A 15,026-nucleotide genomic window follows, 5' to 3' on the forward strand; every position below is an offset into this window, starting at 1 on the left:
CCCTTGCACACGCACACGCCTACACACAGACAACATGCATCCCACTGCCTTGGGCAGGCGGGCCCTGAGGGCAAGCCCACCACCTGCGAGTGGGATTTGCAGAAATTGAAGACCCCTGTACTGAAGTCAGCTCACTTCCATCTTAATCGGGGGCACAGGGCAGGTGCCAGTCCCACCCTTCTCAGCCCAGAACACGAGCTCCCCCGCCCAGCAGTGCAGTGGCCTCAGCAGGTGAGGGTGTCTCAGGCAAGGCCCCAGGAGGAGGGCTAGCGTCCTCATGCTGGGCCTGGTTACAGCCATGCCTACCCACACCTCTGAGCACGGGCACTGTGTCCAGCCATGGCACTGGCTTAGAGTGACCAGCGTGTGCTCCTGATTCTAACACCGATTAGGGTCCACTGATTCTAACAACTAACACACACTTGGCTCTGAGACCACCAAGCTGAACATTTGGATAGTACACACAGGCTCTGCTCCCCTGCACCACCTCATTTGGCTGGAGCTGCTGAGATGCACACGGCGGAAGGCGGCGACTCACAGCACAGCCCAGGGGCCAGCCTGGTGGGGCCCCTTCCTGGCCCGCAGGCGGCCTTCTCTGTGTGTCCCCACAGAGTGGCAAGAGCTCTGGCGTCTGAGCCCATCACGGGGCTCCACCCTCACAGCCTCAGCTGACCCTAGTCACTCCCAAAGGCCCCGTCTCCCAGTCCCATCACACTGAGGGTTCAGGACTTCAAGAGTGGAGGACACGGGCGTTCAGTCCGGGACAGGTGCACCCCATTCTCAGACCTCCAGCTCTGCCCTGTCCCCCTGTGGCAAGTGCTCCTGAGCCCTGCCCCACAGGCACTCGCACCCAGGAGCCCATCAGCAATGACCACTCATCTCTAATTGACCCCAAGCTCCAGACTACAAACCTGGCTGCCCACGAACGTCTTCCCTTAGTTGCATGAAGGACGACTCAAATGACTTACAATTTTGTTGAGTATGATCAACATGCAACACATGGCACATATTTAAGGTTTGATGAATGTGACCAAAGTATACACACCTAACCACCCCATCCCCAGCTTTCTCGTGCCCGTGTCCGTCCCCAGGGTGAGCTTCCCACCTCCCTCCCCCAGGCAATTGCTAACTTGCTTTTTTGGGGGGCGGGCACACACTGCTTTCAGGATCTTAGTTCCTCAAAAAGGGATCAAACCCTGGCCCTTGGCAATGAAAGTGTGGAATTGTAACCACTGGACCGGTAGGGGATCCTCTGATTGGCCTTCTGTCACAAGTGAGTTACTTGCATTTACCAGGATTTCACACGGAGTCACGCAGTCCGTGCTCTTTTCTGGGTTCCTGCACTCAGTACCACCTGTTCGCTCTAAACCACAGCTGTTTTCCCTTTCGCCTGTTGGACGTGGGCTGCTCCTAGTTTATGTGGCGAGCATCTGTGTGTCAGTCTCTGGGTGGAGAGACTTCCATTTCTCTCAGGTAAACACCCAGGAGGGGATGACTGAATGAAAAGGCAGTTGAATGGACAGCTTCTAAAAAATCTGCTAAACTGTTTTCCAAAGTGGTTGGATCATTTGAGTTCCCACCAGCAGTGTGAGTTCCTGTTGCTCCACATTCTTGCAAACACGTGGGATGGCCAGCCCTTTTATTCTAGAACTGCTAACAGGTATGCACTGGTATCTCATTGAGGACTTAACATTTTTCTAGTGGCGAATGATGCTGAACTAAATTTGCCATCCATATACCTTATTGATGAGGCATCTATTCAAATCATTGGCTCATTTTTTATTGGGATGTTTGTTTTCTTATCTTTGAGCCTTGAGAGCCCAACAGAGCTCTGGGCCCAAGCCCTTTATCAGAAGTTATCTCCAAATATTTTCTCCCATTCCCCTGAACTTGTCTTTTCATTCTCTTAACAATGCCTTTCAGAGAAGTTTTCAATGTTCTTGAATTCCATTTACCCATTTTTTCCCTCTTATGAATTGTGATTTTGGTATCTGAGAACTTTTTTGCCTAACCCAAGGATGTAAAAACTTTTTTCCCAAGTTTTCTTCTAGAATTTTTACAGTTTTATGTTCTACATATCATTCTAGGATCCATTTTGAGTTAATTTTCACATATAGTGTGAAGATTTAAAGTTCAATTTTGTTGTATACGGATATCCATGTGTTCCATCTGTTCGAAGATAATGCTCTTTTCCCACTGAACTGCATTTGCACTTTGATAAAAGATCAGTTGTCTGTGTACACACAGGTCAATTCTGGACTCTACCCTGTTCCTTTGATCTATCTGTCTACCTTTATGCCAACACACATTGTCTGGATTAGCCTTGAAGTTGGGTAGTGCTTGTTCTTTAACCTTGTTCTTCTTTTTCGGATGAATTTTGACTGTTCTAAAACCTTTGCATTTCCAACAAAGTGTAGAATGAGTTTGTCAATTTCCATTAAAAAAAACAAAAGCAAAAACCAACAACAAACAACCCTGCTGTGATATCAACTGGGATCATGATGAACATACAGCTCAGTCTGGGGAAGACAGACATCTCAACAACACTGAGTCCTCCAACCCATGAGCACCGTGTATCTCCCCATTCACTTAAGGCTTATTTCTTGCAGTAACTATAGTAGTTTCCTGTGGTTGCTGCCACAAATTACCACAAACTTAGTGACTTAAAACAACAGTCGTTTATTTTCTTAATGTCCTGGAGGCCAGAAGATCTAAGTGAATCTTGCAGTGTGAAATTGGGGTGTCAGCAGGGCCTTGCTCCATTCAGAGGCAGGGGGACCATCTTCCAGCTTCTGAAGGCCTCCAGCACCGCTCGCCCTCCCTGGCTCAGGGCCCCTCTCCTGTATTCACAGCTAGCAGCTTGGTGTCTCATCTGTCTGGGTCAAATCTCCTCTGACTCCTCTTATAAGGACACTTACGATGGCAGGGCAGTCTCGAAGTCCTTCATCACATTCGCAAAGACGCTTTTTCCATTTAAAGTAACATTTCCAGTGCAACCCCCACCCCCAGTAGACATTTGTCGATGTTTGCAGACCTTTTCAGTGGTTACACCTGGGGTTTGGGAGGATGAGAAGATGGGGAGGGGCACTCCTGCTATCTAGGCGGGACAGGGGAACGAAGTTTTAGCTGTGAGGAAATACACTACACCCTCAAGCTGCTGCAATTAAAAAGATTGACAACACCAAGTGAAAATCGCACAGGTTTTAGGAAGGACAGTGAGACAGAACCACTGTGCAAAGCACCTGAGCAGGTGCTCAGACCTTCTGCACAACCAGTTGCTCCGCTCCTGGGTACATACCACACAAAACCTGTCCACGAATGTTCCAAGCAGCTTTCTTCACAGCAGATAAAACAGGTTAGAACCCAAACATTATGCAACAGTGTATGGCAGGACACCATAGTGCAGATACAATGCATGCGCCCCCAGCAATAGAGCAACTGATACACATGCAACACAGGTGAACGTCAGCGAAGTGCGGCCATCACAGTTTATTTGTGTAGAATCCTAAAAATGGAAGTTTTAACAACTAGTGACAGAGATAAGGTTAGTGGTGCCTGCAGTCGAGGTACAAAGACACAAACTTAAAAAGTCTTTAACAAAATCTTTGCTGCCACGCAGCAAGCTGCTGGCATGAGCGTCCTGAAGCCGTCAGTATAGACCTAAGCCCCATGACTCCCAGCATCTCAGCATATGCTTGGGGGGTGGGAGGGGGTCTGAAAGGTCTGGAAAGCCAGGCCTACAGCCAACAAATGCCACAGAAGGGCCCCTGAGGCCCTCTGAACTCAGCATTATATAGTAAATACAAAAACATCAGTGCCAACAAACATGCTCCATAATTTCCCCCGACAGTCAGAAAAAAGCTGATTTCACACTATTATTTGGAAACCATTACAAAGCAAAACTGAGCTTCCTGTTTTCAACGCTGACTTGCCAAAACTCCAGACATGTTTTCTGGTGAGTGACTCCACAGCCGCACACCTGATGTTCCAGCTGTTTCCCCCGGTTGTGGGACTGACCAGAGAAAACAGACCCAGTCCCCAGACACACAGGCGCATGAAATGAGGCTTTGAGTGCAAAATGCACGTCAGATTTTGAAGACTTGGTATGAAAAAAAGCATGTAAAATACCTCACTGATATTTTCATATTGATCACATGTTGAAAGGATAATATTGTGTATACATTAAAGAAGATATTATTATAATTAATCTGTTTTTAAACCTTTTTAATGTAACTACTACATTTTTAAAAATTGTATTTTGGCTTCCATTTGTGACTCATTTCTTTTTTAATTTGAAGTATAATTGATCCACAATGTTGTGTCAACTTCCACTGCATCACATCATATTTCTAAGTATCTGTCCCCAAACAGTTCAACATGTTCTACTTCTTTCTTTTTAAAAACAGTTTATTTTCAGAGTTGTTTTTTCTTTTTTTTCATTATTTATTTGGCTGTGCTGGGTCTTAGCTGCAGCATGTGGGATCTTCAATCTTTGATGCAGCACACGGGATCTTTTTAAGTTGCGGCAGGAGAACTCTTAGGGGGACCTAGTACCCTGACCAGAGATGAAACCTGGGCCCCCTGCACGGAGCATGGAGTCTTAGCCACTGGACTACCAAGGAAGTCCGTCAATCCATTCTTTAAGTGGCATAGGCCCATGAAGTAGGAGAAAATGCACAGAAACAGCAAAGGGTAGTTCAGACAATGGGCAGCATCAGCGAGAGGGAAGGAGTTTAGTCAGCAAAGAGAGAGGCCATCACCAGACTGGCCGAGGGTCAGGCCTGGGCAGCTGTGGAATTTGTGAGCACCAGCCTTCCCTTCTGCATTGCCTGCTCCTTCGGTAGGACCACCAATACTTGGAAATTAAAACAAAGTATTTCTAGATTTCCATGGGTTGAAGAGAAAAAAAAAAAACACAAGAAACTTAGAAAATATTTTAAGCCAAATGAAAATGAAAAGAACAATACATTAAAATCATAGGAAGCAGTCAGAACAATAGAGATGATTTTATAGCTCAAAACATTTATATTAGAAAAGAAGATCTCAGATAGGAAAATAGCAGAGTAAACTCAAAGTAAACAGAAAAAGGATCTAACAGATACAAGAACAGAAATCTGTGAAATAGAAAATGATTAAGAACATCGATAAAACCAGAAGCTTAATCTTCAAAAAAACCCCAGTGATAGTGATAAATATCTAACTTATCAAAATAAAAGATACAAATGATCAATATGAGAAATAAAAGAACATGTCACTACAAAACCTATAGACATTAATAAGAAAGTAAAGGAACATTGTTAAGTTTATACCAGTAAATTCAATGACCAGATAAAATGGACAAATTCTCAGATGTTCCAGGCAAGGAGACCAGGTGCCTGATCTGGGGGGAAGCAGGAAAATTGCCACAGACGCCACCAGCCCACCACAAGCCCAAGAAACTCGCCTGCCCACTTAATCCACAAACCGTGACCACTGACAGCAAGTTGTTGCAAGCCCTAAGTTTGGAGTCGCTGGTTAAGCAGCAGTAAATAACTAGAACCAACCAAGTGTCTCTGTTGGATGGCCTAAGTGGTGGAGATACCATGACCAGAAGTAAGAGAAGTTAGAAATGTCACAGGCAGCCCTGCTCGGTCCAGGGTTGGTGTGGAGGGAGAGAAGGAAGGGGACCACCTCCAGAGCTGGAAGAGGGAGCATAGCCCTCAGGGCCACAGTCCTCATGGCTGCCATTGGGACCCTCTACACATGTCCCCAGTAAGGACACCGGGCCAGAGGTGCCTGGGGTCCCACAAACCCCACATCCAGGATGAGGGCTCGGAATGCAGATTCATAGAGCAGATTTGGACCTATTTCCTCCAGTTTCATGGCTGAGTCGTCACAGCAGCAGGACCCAGTGAGCCCTCCATGGGTCAGGCATGTTGTTTGACTGCATGAGCAGGCCTCCCCGGTCCTGCCAGCCCCAGCACCCACATGTGCACCGGGCACTGCCGTGTTCTCCACGGTGTCTCACTCCATGAAGTGGGGCCTGTCCACCTTGGCATCTGACCTCCGGACTGAACCCATGGAAACCTCCATGTCCCGCAAACGTTTTCCACTTGCAGCTCCAGCACTGGGCTGGAGGAATGATGGGAGGAATCCTTTGAAGTTCCAGAGAGATTTGCCAGCAGCTCTTTCAGAAAAGGCATCAAGGTTTCCAGCATGTGAATATTCAACACTTGATGAGGACGCTGCTGGAAAATGTTCTCACGTGTGGCTGGGTCAAGGAGTCCAAGGGTCAGGCCTACGCAGCTGATCTGCAATGGTCGTCCATCCCGTAGGCCCTGAGGGGCCTGAATCAGTCTGAATCACTGAACTTTCTGGAAGTATTGCAGAACAGATGACCACAGGCTCGGGCACCCCTTCACTCACAAACCATCACACGAGAACTGACTACATATGGCCCAGGGAAGTCATCGGATTCATCAACACTTCTTGCCTATGCTCAACCATCACCATTTTATTTCGCTGAGTTGTTCCAGCACCAGGAATGAGGAACGAGGCCTACCTGCTACATCTGAATCTAGGGCGGAACTGGATGGAGGGTGGAATTAATAGATTTCAGACAGGCCTTAAAATCTCAAATCCTAATCAGAGAGAACAGGGGGAGAAGGCCCACATCCATTCACGGATATGTGGTCAGTGTGTTCCCCTGGGACTAAAACACTAAAAAGTCACTTATTACATGGGATTAAGCAAGAAAACCCTACAGCCTACCATGGGTAGGCTACAGTATCCGGGCACACTTTTTAAAGTATTTTGAGTAGAAAATTGACACTCATTTGATATAAAACTGACTTGACAAGAGAATGAAATGCAGAACGCTTGGGTTCCCCCTGAAATGAGAGGGAAAAACAAAGGGTTGACAGCAGGTTTAGAAGCAGCTCTGTGTCTGAGAATTGGACTTGGGGCCATGTCGACCACGACACCCCACATGTCCTCACACGTCTCTGCGCTCTGTGGCCTTGTGGCCTCACAATGCCCCCCTCAGGGTGGGTGCGGGGCTCTGTCAACATGCCTCCAGCTCAGACTTCACAGCACATGCATGCCGTCCACAGGGGTGATGCTGATCAAGATGCCGTAGCAAGAGCTCTCGAGGACAGTTCTGCCCACAGGATGCCCAAGCAGGGCCAGCGGCTTGGTTCACACATATCCACACTCATCCCATGAGGACGGGGCCCAATTTACCACGTTCCCTGGTTCCAGAAACACCTGCTGAGCCACTTCTGACATTGACGTGGGCTGCGGTGGAGGAAAGTGTTGGTGGCTGCAGATGAGGGTCTGGCCTGGCAACCGGGCACACACCGTCCCAGCCAGCTGCTGAGCCATCTGGGGCCCAGCTGCTGCAGAATCCCTCATCTTGCTCCCAACTTGGGGGCGGATCTGGGATGGGCAGCACCCATGTGGCTCCCTCGACTGCTGAGGGGCCAGTGTTGGCCCCAAGAACCACTGCTCGGATCTCCCGGGGCCTAGTGCTGCCGTCTAGGCCCAGCCATCCAGCCCACGTCTGGCCAGGAAGCACCTCTGACTCAGACCCCATCCCTTCTTTGTGTCTGAGGTGCCAGTCACCCCACAAGGCAGTCAACAAGCCTGGCACCACCCGGACTCCTAACTGTTCGCGCTCCCATGATAGGGCCCGGGGTGTCCATCCTGCTCTCCCCTGTACCACGGTGTCCAGCGGTGTCCTGCTCACCATGGGGCCCAGCAACTGTCCAGTGGGTGAGTGGGTAAGCTCGAGGGAATCAGGATTGTGCCTGTGCTCCGCTCACACGCGTGCAGGTACACACAGTTGCGAGCATCCACTGTGACGGGGAAGCAGTGGGTGGACACTGCGTGGGGCTGAGGGCGCCAAGCGAGCCCCCAGAGCATGGGCACAGGTGGACGCAGTGTTCTGGGCGGGACACACACACGTGTTCCAACTGGAGTCCCCAGAGAGGAGCAGCCCAGTGCCAGTGCCTGTCCCACCCTCGGCTCTGCAGGCCCTCGGCCAGCAGAGAGCGCACGATGAGGCCACGAGGGCTTGGAGGTCCCATAAATCCCTCCAGGTCAGACTCAGCTGCAGGATGCTGGAGGTCGGGGTCTCACAGGCTTGACCCGTAGGGGCGGGAGGCCTGGGAGAGTCTCCGGGCCAGCGAGAGGGGCGGGCTCCACAGGGGAACATGGCCTGCACCAAGGCTGTGGAAAGGCCCTAAACTTGGGGATAAGGAGCAGCAGATGAGTAACAGGGCAGCAACCAGGAGCCCCAGATGCCAGCTTCCCCCGGGGGTGAGAGGAAGGAAAGTCCTGGCAAGGGGCCGGCAGTACCGCCACACGTCCGGCCGCCCCCAGCTCTGCCTGTGGGGACCTTACTTGTGCCGGCTGGGCCCTTGGGCGTGGGGACGCCGGGGGCCGTGGGGCCGCAGCAGGCCTCGGCTGCGCCCAGACCAGGGGCTGTCGTCACCCTACACCGACCGGCACCACCAGGAAGTTACGTGCCGTCCTGAGGGCCGCCTCTCCTTAGCCTTACGGCTCAGCTGTCAACCATACCCTTGGGGGGCCTTGACATGCGCACAGCCCAGCCCTTGAAACGGCTCCTTCACACAGCGGATGCCAGGGATCCTGCGTCAGCGGAGGGAGCGCCGACCAGGTGGACCCCCACCCCCGGTCTCCCTGGAACGGGGGCCAAGGGCACTGCACAGCCTGAGGCTGGCTCTGCCCTGAGCTCCCGTGTGGCCCTGCTGGCTGCCGGCCACCCAGCACTGGGTTGGTGATAATGATAAAAAGGACAATGTCAGGAAAAGTCCATCTGTCATTATTTGAGGAAATTGTTAAACTAACTCCTTTTGTTGAAAATGGGCAACGACAGGGAAGAATTATCCTTTTCATGACATTAAGCTCAAGCTTGCCCCTTGGGGGAATGGCCCTCCAGGGGAACATGAACTTGTCCTCCAGAAATGCCAAGGGTACTCCGTGTCCCTGGGGGTGGCAAAGCTGGGGGACCTCCGATGTGGGGGGCACAGAAGCGCCATCCCTCCAGCTGGGTGTGGGTTCATGGTCCAGCACCCCCGTGGACCCGGCAGGGGCGGGCCTCGGGCCGGCTTCTCCCCTGCCACATCTGTACAGTCTCAAGCTCTGCTTTGTGGAACCCAACCCAAGTCATTCATGCCTGTGTGTCTTAGGCAGGCGAGGATGGTGCGTGCCCAGGAGGTGAGCAAGGATCAGGAGTGGTGGAGGGAGGGTGGAGAGACACGTTTGTTCCAGGGGTGCTGCTGGCAGAGATGGGGGCACCCAAGAGCCTCTTGATGAAAGTGAAAGAGGAGAGTGAAAAAGGAGAGGGGGAAGGAAATGGCAACGGACTGCGTCTGGACTCCCCCTCTAGGGCCCTTCCTCTAGGATTCATCATCGCAAGAGGGTCTTCTCGGCTCTGTGCCTTGATCTCCAAATTCACATACAACCTCCACTTGGGAGGGGGAAGGAGGGAAGCTTTTTCTGAATGTGCAACAAAGCCTCCATCCCGAGCGGGCTTTGCAGGGCATCCCCACTCCCCGCCCCAACCCAACACAGAGAATTCCTTAACACCCAATTTACATGGAATCATTTCAGATTATATACTTAATCACCGAGAGCAGAACACCTATAATTTGGGGGGGGTTGCTCCTTCCCAGACATTTCTTAAAGCCTCATACTTTCTCCGTCTTATCGACCCCCGCCTGCCCCAATCCTATTTGAACAAGACAGAACAGTTTCCAAAGCATTTCGTAATGTTTCTCTCGATCTACCAAGAACAAAGTGGGAGGCCTCCGTCCCCAGCTGCCACTCCCAGGACACCTCTCGGTCGTCAGGCCTCTCACTGAGCGCTGTTGGGGCTGCGAAGCCTGAGCGGCTGGCTGTTTCCAGGGCTGCACTGGCCGCTCCTCACTGTCACCTCTTTCCTCTTTCTTTCTCACCTTTTCACCTCTTTTTCATGAACTGGCATCTCCTCCAGGAAACATCTCACCCTGAATGACCCTGAACCACACCCGGGGGCATTTTGGCTCCAATCATAGCTCCAACAGCAAGGGCTGCAGACCTCCTCACTGTAGCCTGGCTGTGCCCGTCATCCTGCTGAAGGTCATCTGACTCTGAGTCCCAGCACCCCGTGTGGAGATGGTCACTGTGCTGGGGACTCAGACCCATTGGTGCTCCAGGAGGGCCAGCAGGCGGCCTCCTAGCTCTTGGCTCCCTCTCTTCCTTCTCCAACCAAGACCCATGGAAATCAAGTGCAATTCTTAGGCAATTTTATGATGAATTCCCTGGGATTTTTTTTAAAAAATCAAAGGTAGAATTAAAAACAAAGAAGAGAAGCCAGACTCAGAAAAACCTTCCTTAAAATGAATGTCCAGAGGACACCTGACTTTTTACCCTAAATCATTAAACATTTCTTCTTTTAAAGAGACACATATTTGATTCAAGCAAATGACCCCCCAAGAGTCAGTTATTGGAAAAAAAGAAATATGTGGGGTATTGCACAATAGGGCTAGGAGAAGGGATACCAACACTCTGGACCCTGCACACTTGGGACTTGAGCACGTGTTCTCCCAAAGAAGATACACAAATGGCCAATAAACACATAAAAAAGATGCTCAACATCACTGGTCATTAGGGAACTACCAATCAGAACCATGAGATACCACCTCACACCTGTGAAAATGGCTACTATAAAAAAAAAAAAAATGAAACCAGAAAACAGTAAATAATGACGAGGATGTAGAGAAATTGGAACTCTCTTATATTGCTGGTGGGAATATAAAACACTGCGGCTGCCATTCTTCAAAACGTTAAACATGTAATGATCCTGCAATTCTACTCCTGGGTATACACCCCAGGGAATCAGAAACAGGGAATGAAGCACACACGTAGGGCAATGCTCAAAGTAACATTAGCCACGATAGCCAAAAGGTGGCAATAACCCAGAGGCCCTCAAAACATGAATGGACAAAGAAAATGTGGTGTAAGCAGTACGGACATATGATGGAATATTATTTAGTAACAAAAAGGCATGAAATTGTGACAGACACAGGCACTGCCACCACCCTACATTGCCTGAAAGCAGAATGGGAACAAGACAATAAAAACAGGACAAAAAAAAGGCGAGGAAAGTACAAGTTCGGTGGCCACTTCTTTGAGTCCCATCAGAACAAGGCAATTATTTTCAAAATTCAAAGAGAAGTTGGCTCATCATGATGGTTTCTTTCAAGCTTTCTTTTGTTCCTGCTTCTAACAGCCACCCATGATTTAAGACACCAGCAGCCTCCTGCCACCCACAGCTGAGGGATTGCGTCCTACCTGTGCCTTAATACTCACATGAAGCCTCGGACACACCTGAGAATATGCTGGCTTTCCACTGGATCTGAGCCCCCCAGGGAGCTACAGAAAAGGAACTATGAGGACAACCTCCCCGTTTGCTTCAAGGGTCCCCGCCTGCCGTCATTCTTCAGACCAGCCTACATCTGACCCCAGTGAGCAGTTTATCTTCATTCTTTACCTCCAATAAGTTGCACATGGAAATGGTCACTCGACACAGAGCTGACACCCAAGATGGCTTCCTTCTTAATGAGGAGACCAGGATAAGAATAAATCACATATTCGTGGGACCAGGAGTTTCACCTGCACATTCTAGCCAGTACCAGGGTGGGCTTGGCTCGGTACATCACCTTCCTGCTCCCGGGTGGAGGCTGGCTTGCTCCAGATCACCCCTTTAGTCAATTAAATGACTCACACACACACACACACGAGCTGTGGTGGTTTCTCTTTTCCCCTGGGACTGTCCTATCCATATTCTGTAGTGACAGAAGTGCAATTGTTACCAGATGACTGTGCAGTGTGGGTGCAAGAGCCCAGCAGAGGGCGCTCGGGCCGCGAGGAGGGAGCTGACCCGCGGGCAGCAGCAGCAGACCTCGTGGCTGACCACACAGCACCGAGGGACACAAACGCACCTCGCCAGCAAACTGCTCTGGGAGACGCCCGTGGGGCGCCCGGAGAGACTGCACACCTGGTGGGGTGTGGAGCTGCGTCTTGGCTGCTTCTCACAGGTTGAGGGGGAGCGGCCCCCTCCCACCCCCTCCTGCCCCATCCCCCCATCCCCCCAAGGAAGAGGCGCAGCTGGCTCCGCCCCTGGTCCTCCCACGCCCTGGGCCAGGTGGCTGGACCCCTGCCCTCCTCACCCACAAGGAGGGCCCTGGCCCACCCACCGCCCCATGTCCAGGCATCCCAGCGAGTGGCCTTTGTCTCCAGCACGTGGGAAGTCATTTAGTTGGTTTTCAGTGATATTTTTACAAGTACAGTCTTCACCTCACCCCTGCTTTGTATTTCTACTGTGACTGCATTCCTCCCCCTGGACCATAAAGTTTGTCTTCAGGGAAGAGCTCTCTTTACTTGAGGAGGGGTGAGTATGTGAAAGAAGAGTGTTTCCTCAGATGACCAGGAGCTGTTATGTGAACAGATGAGGCCAGCACCCTCTGCGGGATGAGACCTGTTTGAGACAACAGGTCCTGTCTGCAACCTCAGGACACATCGCAGTGATTTTCTTGGACATTCGAGGATGACCTTCACTCGGTACGCAGACGCCAGAAGCCCCTGAACTCAAGTGGCGCCTGAAGTGAAGGTGGCAGCTGGACCTTAGGCCGGACATCACCCCTGCTGTGACGCCCAAGTGTGAGCCACAGTCTGTTCCCAAACACGGCAGATTCACAACCAACCAGAGGATGACCTCTCCACAGCGAAGCCAGAGAGCAGCCCTGTCACACAAAGGCAGCAGCGGTGGCTGTTGTTCCCAGAGGCCCAGTGCGCTCCTCTGGCTCATGTCTGGGCCAGAAAAGGCAAGTTTTGAAGGGGCAGAAGGACCCTGGTGGGGGGACACGGGACACGATGCTTCCGGTCATGAGGCCACTGCAGGTGTCCTGCTGTGAACACAGGTCATGTGTGCAGGTGGGGACGGTCCCAGCTGAAGAGACACAGAACGGCCTGTTAGTTCACTAGGACAACGAAGGAACACACACAGGTGGGGGGAGGTGAGCACACAGGTGAGCGGGAGGTGAGCACACAGGTGAGCGGGAGGTGAGCACACAGGTGGGGGGAGGTGAGCACACAGGTGGGGGGAGGTGAGCACACAGGTGGGTGGAGGTGAGCACCTAGGTGAGGGAGAGGTGAGCACACAGGTGGGGGGGAGGTGAGCACACAGGTGAGCGGGAGGTGAGCACACAGGTGAGTAGGAGGTGAGCACACAGGTGGGGGCAGGTGAGCACACAGGTGAGTAGGAGGTGAGCACACAGGTGAGCGGGAGGTGAGCACACAGGTGGGGGGAGGTGAGCACACAGGTGAGGGAGAGGTGAGCACACAGGTGGGGGGAGGTGAGCACACAGGTGGGTGGAGGTGAGCACCTAGGTGAGGGAGAGGTGAGCACACAGGTGAGGGGAGGTGAGCACCTAGGTGAGGGAGAGGTGAGCACACAGGTGAGCAGGAGGTGAGCACCTAGATGAGGGAGAGGTGAGCACACAGGTGAGGGGGAGGTGAGCACACAGGTGAGGGGAGGTGAGCACCTGGATGAGGGAGAGGTGAGCACACAGGTGAGGGGGAGGTGAGCACCTAGGTGAGCGGGAGGTGATCACACAGGTGAGCGGGAGGTGAGCACACAGGTGGGGGGAGGTGAGCACACAGGTGAGGGGGAGGTGAGCACACAGGTGGGGGGAGGTGAGCACCTAGGTGAGGGGGAGGTGAGCACCTAGGTGAGCGGGAGGTGAGCACACAGGTGAGGGAGAGGTGAGCACCTAGGTGAGGGGGAGGTGAGCACCTAGGTGAGCGGGAGGTGAGCACACAGGTGGGGGGAGGTGAGCACACAGGTGAGGGGGAGGTGAGCACCTAGGTGAGCAGGAGGTGAGCACACAGGTGAGAGTGCAGATGGTGACTCCCCAGGGTCATCAAGTTTACAGCAGATTCCATTTCATTCATTTTTGCCTCTTACTGTCACTACGTCTTCCGGTTCTGATGTGTCACCAAGTGTACTCTATAATCTAGTAATCTAGTTTCTGATTTAGATAATCTAGCTTCTTGGAACTTTGTTAAGCAGAAGGCTCAGGGTCACACTGTTCTTCTGAGTCCTGGCAGTTTGCTTTTGCACTCTCCTCTCGTTTTGCCACCAACCGAAAGTACATTTTGCAAAAAGACATTCTACGCAGCTCATACAAGTTAAAAATTGATTCCAGTGTGCCTTGGGGAGTATACAGCACAAACTGAAACATTTCGTAAGCTCCTGGCCATACTTCGTCCTGAACGAGTCCACCCTTGGTTCTCAAGAAAAGCACATGAAAAGGTACATACTTCTTAATGCTTTTGGTGCTTAAAACATACAAAAGCAAAGCAAAAATGATAGACTTACAATGAGCTCAGTTTTTATTTAGAAAGGAGAAACTCTTGAGTTAAAGAGAATGAAGCATTTAATGAAATTTATAGACCTCATTAGCTATATCTTACCAGGAAGTGATACGAATTCTTCTTAGAGAAAAAGAGCAAAGTTTATATGACTCATTTCCAGATTCCTGTGGTTTATTATCCTTATTTCTAAATTCTAATTTGTTGGAAGACTATCTTTAGACAGATAACAAATTTTCCAGTATTCTGACATTTTAACACCCACATAGCAACAAGAATAAACTTTGATGTGAAATCCAAAACCTATGGCTTCTGGATTTAATAAAGACACAGACGTTAATACAAAGTTTCCTTTCTCAATAGTATGTCTTAGAGAAAGTGGGTAAGTAACCACTTTTCTAACAGCGGTAAAATTGCTAGTGGACTGCGGTTCTACTGCATGTAACGTAGATGCCACATTCTGATACTCCTTTTAAAGGAGAAAATGAATATATATGGCATAGCTTACTCTGTTCTGAAATGCGTACTTTTAAAATTTCATGAACATTAACTGATTAGAATGAGGTGAACACCACTGAGCTGTGAAGGACAAAACTAAGCGAAAGACC

The 15,026-nt window shown here is 50.7% G+C and overlaps 1 protein-coding gene across 4 annotated transcripts in view; it reads right to left on the reverse strand.

The window, feature by feature from the left end:
• Positions 1–15,026, reverse strand: part of B3GNTL1 (UDP-GlcNAc:betaGal beta-1,3-N-acetylglucosaminyltransferase like 1) — a 109,741-nt gene that overhangs the window by 31,091 nt on the left and 63,624 nt on the right. The gene's annotated exons all lie outside the window — the stretch shown is intronic.

The sequence above is a fragment of the Muntiacus reevesi genome, chromosome 18, assembly GCF_963930625.1.
Source record: "Muntiacus reevesi chromosome 18, mMunRee1.1, whole genome shotgun sequence".
In the NCBI taxonomy this organism is placed as follows: domain Eukaryota; kingdom Metazoa; phylum Chordata; class Mammalia; order Artiodactyla; family Cervidae; genus Muntiacus; species Muntiacus reevesi.